This window comes from Salvia miltiorrhiza, chromosome 3, assembly GCF_028751815.1.
Source record: "Salvia miltiorrhiza cultivar Shanhuang (shh) chromosome 3, IMPLAD_Smil_shh, whole genome shotgun sequence".
Lineage (NCBI taxonomy): Eukaryota > Viridiplantae > Streptophyta > Magnoliopsida > Lamiales > Lamiaceae > Salvia > Salvia miltiorrhiza.
Window position 1 is genome coordinate 11,616,897 of NC_080389.1, and position 5,264 is coordinate 11,622,160.

Consider the following 5,264-nt stretch of genomic DNA (forward strand, 5'->3'; position numbering starts at 1 on the left):
AGATTGGGAGCGTGTGTTGCCACTAATCGAATTTGCTTACAACAACAGCTATCAAGCAACTATCGCCATGGCACCTTATTAGGCATTATACGGGAAGAAATGTAGATCGCCGCTTTACTGAGATGAAGTGGGCGAAAGAAGAATCTTGGGGCCAGATACAGTAGGCGAGATGATCGAAATCATCCGTCAGATTCGACAGCGTATTAAAGAAGCCCAGGATAGACAGAAGTCTTATGCCGACAAACGTTGAACCGACTTGCAATTTGAGTGTGGGGATAAAGTCTTTTTGAAGGTTTATCCCTTTAAAGGGATTATAAGATTTGGCGTGAAGGGGTAAGCTTAGACCCCGTTTTATAGGACCCTATGAGATCCTAGGAAGGGTGGACCCGGTAGCTTACAGGCTGGCGTTACCGCCAAGCCTTGGGAATTTGCATAATGTGTTTCATGTGTCGCAATTGAGGAAATATGTTTATGATCCAAAACACGTGATCTAAAGGGACGACGTTATCCTCAGCCCAGATATGAGCTATGAAGAGAGACCCGAATCTATTCTAGATCGGAAGGTTCAAGTACTAAGGAATAAGTCGATACCCTTAGTAAAAGTCCTTTGGAAGCACCATGATCAAGAAGAGGCTGATGCAGCCCAAGGTTCGTTGGTGCAAGACCCGGTGCATCTGTTGGTCCGGTTACAAGAGCACGAGCCAAGAAGTTCAAGGAGAGCTTGATGAGCTTAGTTCAAGAAGTGTGGGCTCAAGAGTTGATGAAGAGACCCATTGGAGTTGGCGAATTGAGCCCGTGCTTAATTAATCTCATTACATGCGAGTGGGCCGAAGCTTGAAGATTTTAATTATTTTGAAGACTTCATTTATTTATTTCAGTCTTGTTATTTTCGCAGCCCATTAGTTTAAAGGGCTTTGTTATTTTCGAATTAATAAGGGCCTTGTTTGGCAGCCTTGTGAATTTCGAAATTAGGGCTTCTTTTTGCTTGTTAGTCAAGTTAGGTTTAGTCTTTACTTTGCCTATATATAAGGCTTTGTGTTGGACGAAATTTTCAGCCTACCTTTAATCAAATTGTGAGTTTTTATTCTCTCTTGAGAGTTTCGAATTCTTCTTGATTTTTCCAAGACGAATTCAATTTATCGACGTAACGGCGAGAACAACCAACCCTCGTCGGGTGTCATTCAGCGTCCCCGAGTTGCTGCGTCAACTACACGTTGGGGTTTAGGGATCCGTTCGCCTAAATCATTCCGTGGGTTAGATTCAGAGGTTTTGGGATTTCCACCCTTTCCGTTCCAGTTCAGTCTTCCGCGTGCGTTGTGTTCGATCGATCGGCAAGGATCGTATCAGGAATAATCAAGAGGAATTCGAAATTCTCAAGAGAGAAATAAAACTCACAAGTTTATTGATCAAAGTAGGCTTATTTTCTGTCACAGCCCACTATCCCAATGACGGGTTAACCGGGGTTATGACTTGGGTGAACAATAAAAAAAATGGAAATTTAAAAGGGATTTACTAAATAACCAACATTAATAACAACAAACTAGTGGTATATATATATATATATAACCACTTGGGTAATTAAGAAACGAGCCAGCCATAACGACTAAACCCCAAATGAAAGTTAAACAAAATGAAGGAGTAATAAGTTCCACAATACGATAACAAATTCAGAGTGTTTGCAGCGGAAAAACGTGTGAGTTATGCATATGGAGATGCATACTCAAGGTTTCATTACATAAACATCAAAAGAGAAATCCGCTCAACACCAATCCATTCCATCGCCTGCTCAACCTGCACATTTAGAAATACATGCAGGGCTGAGTATAAAAATACTCAGTGACATAAGCCGAAAATACAACATGCATACATATATAAATTGAACTGCCATAACAGTAACACACAGGGTTTTTCATAAATGACCTGCGCTTACTAAAACATTTCGTTCATTTTCATAAAGGTGGATGCATCCCATTTTCAGTCTATATGTTCCATATCTGTCCTTTCTGTCACGCGCCGGGAAGGAGGCCTCCTTACCACGGACGCCAAGACCGGTCGCAAGCGACTCGCGGTCTCCATGAGTGTACACGTTAACCCTAGCTAGCGACCTTTGTCTAGCATAGGATCCCAATTGGATTTCCTTTAAAGTTGGCGAACCAACACAGATAGGATACATATAAAAACATAAACATTTTGGCAGTCAATCATTTCATAAACATTTCATTTTCATAACATTTTCATTTTCATAAAGGGCATTAAACATATAAGCATTTCATAAGAACTGAATAAATAGTCAAAACATATCATGCATATATATTCGCATATGAGGCCTACGTCACGCAGGGGATCTCTATATACGTAATAATAAAATAATGCCCACCTCAATTGTTCTTAAAGCTGGCGTGGAGTCGTTTCTTCTTCTGCTTCACTTTCTGTCGCCCGGACCTTCATTGATGAAGAGTCGATAAGTTCGTGAAGAAATTGTCATAAGACAAAGTCTAATTCTACGTGCCTAAGGTATCTTTTAATGTTTTAGGGTTCTAGCATCCATATTAATCTCGTTTCATTCAATCAATAAAATGTAACCAATTATCATGTAACTATCATATAGGTTCGATCCCATTTATTCGAACATCAACATGTACATAATCCATAACCTCCCTCTACACCCGTCATTTAGTCAAGTACTCCATCAATTAAGAACAAGCCATATTTTATCACCCTGAAAATTTAATCATTATAAATCATGCTTTCTCATACTTCGCACATTTTCATCACTTAAATAAATAAATCATTTATAAACACATGATTAGTAATTTAATATCTCAATTAAATCTCAAGCTCATTTGATAAAGTAAATCATATACTTAATCATTCTATAACACAATTCCACATTTTTTTTATCATGTAAATAAATAAGAAATTCCATTATTCATTTATAAATAATAAAACATTTTAAAATCCATTGAGATGAAATAAAACATTTTAACCATTTTAAAAAAAAATCCATACTCGTAAGCTTTGAAAATAATTTTATCATATAATAAATGGGGCTTAATCCCAAAATATTTCTTTTAAAGTCCATCAATAAATTTAAATAAAAGAATGGACTTCGTTTAGAATAAATAATCCCAACTTTAAATATTAAAATTTAAATCAAGAGATTTAAATTCACAAAAATAATTTAGTGAAAATTCAAACATTTTTTTTTTTTTTTTTTTTTTTTAAGAAATAAGGCCAAAATTCGTAGGCCTATATTTAAAACAATAGCCCAACCATTTAAATAAAATTAGCCCACACAATTAAAATAAAAACCCATCAATTAAGAACAAAAAGAGCCCAGCAGAATTAAAATAAAATCGGCCCACATAGCAATAAAAATCGGCCCACTCTCTTTCTTTTTTATAAAATTTTCGGCCCACACAAATAAAATAATAAATCCTAAAATTTAAACCCTAATTCTATAACACACATATAAATATACAAAACACACACATCAGCACACAAGCATCATCAGCCGCTCTCTCACTCTTACGCCTCTCTCTCCCTCTCGGCTTCCTGCCTGCCGCCGCCACCGGACGGTCGCGCCGTCGCCGGAGGCCGGCGGCTCTACCTCCCTCTCTCCCTCTCACTTCTCGCCCTCTTCCCTCAACTCTATCTCACTCGATCGTCTCTCTCTCACTGTTTTCCTCGCGAGCTCCGCCGTGAGCTGCTCCGGCGACCACAGGACAGCCATGGCCGCCGCCCTTCTCTCCATCTCACTCTCCATCGTTGGCCGGACAGCAGCAGCAAAGCCGCCGTTGCCGGCGCCTCCCTCTGCTCACTCATCTTCTCCCTTCCTCCCTCGGCGGAATCGATGCATGCGCCTCGCCGTGAAGGAGCTCGGCCGCCGTCCGTCGCCTCCTCCGTCGTTCGTCTGGCTGGAATCGCGGTGGAGGCCGAGCCTTGCGTCGCCGGGAAGGTAGGCTCCAGATCTGAGCTCCCCCTCTTTTCCTCTTTTCCGGCCGACCAGGAACAGCTCGGTGCTTCCGCCGCCGCGTCGCCGCTGCCGATGCCGCCGCGTCGTCGCCACCGGAGAAGATAAGTTCTCCCTCCTATCTCTCTCTCTCCCTCCCCTGTTCTCCCTTCTCTTCTTTTTTGTTATAATCTAATCTCTCCCCCTTTCCCTTCTCTCTCGTTTTGGCAGAACAGGGACTGGACGACAGTTGCCGCCGCGCCGCCGTTGCCGGCGCCGAACAGCCGTCTGCTGCTCCCTCCTTCCCCTCTCACGATTCGAACAACACACACGCAAGCAAAACACAAGGAACTCTCCAAATTTTTCAGTCCAGATTCAAAATATAGAACAAGTTAGGGTTTTAAAAATCTGTTCTTTCAATCATTCATTTCTATTTACAAAAACTGATCTGTACTTGTAATAGATTAGAGAATATAGTAAAATGTGTGCGTGTGTATTATTCTGTTGGTGGTTCTCTGATGGTGATAAGCTGATGCAATTGAAGCAATAATAGTCTAAAAGAAATGGTAATGGATGTGTGTGTTCGATCTGTTTTCATTTGAATCATAGTTTTGTAATTTAACAAATGAATATATGGAGAAAGTAAAGTAGGAGGTAACCTTGATATGAGTAGGAAATGAGGAAAATCTTCTTTCTGAATTCACCAAAATTGGATCTGCGAATTTATTCAGCCAAGCTTAACAATGAAATTTTGGATCTGAAAACTATGAAAGAATTGGAAGAATTAATGGACGTTTATTACCTCTTTCTTGTTTTGGGAAATCTTGGAAACTGATTTGGAAAGCTGGAATCAGTGAATTATAATTCAAGCATAAGAACGTATAGCTTGGATCAGAATGTTAGGAGGAATGGGAGGAATGTTGGTTGCTGATTTTGATTAAATAAAAGCTAATTGCATGTTGAGATGTTAAAGTGTGAAGATGGCTGGCAAAAGAAGGTGTAAAGAGTGTTTAGTGGAATGATGAGTGTGTGGAATAATGAGTGTTTAGTGAAATGATGAGTGTTTAGTGGGATAGTTGGCATATGATGAGTGTTTAGTGGGATGGTTGGCATATGATGAGTGTTTCCAACACCATCAATTTATTTAAGAGTAAGATGGATGTGGAAATGTGTAGGTGCTAGATGAATGTGATGAATAAAATCCTTATTCTGTATTTGTAATACTAATTTCGGGTTCTCATATAACGAAGCTTCGTTATAACTCTCTATAAATTACATATTTTATAACTCGTTTTATAAGTCGAAAATTAAT

General features: G+C 39.6%; 1 long non-coding RNA gene across 1 annotated transcript; it reads right to left on the minus strand.

The window, feature by feature from the left end:
- Positions 1 to 1,571: 1,571 nt before the first annotated feature.
- Positions 1,572 to 4,920, minus strand: LOC131017697 (uncharacterized). Its single transcript, XR_009099793.1, has 4 exons — positions 4,755 to 4,920; positions 4,612 to 4,667; positions 2,378 to 2,442; positions 1,572 to 1,791 (listed from the first exon to the last, which is right to left on the minus strand). It is a non-coding gene; the product is annotated as an uncharacterized LOC131017697 (long non-coding RNA).
- Between the last annotated feature and the right edge of the window lie 344 nt (positions 4,921 to 5,264).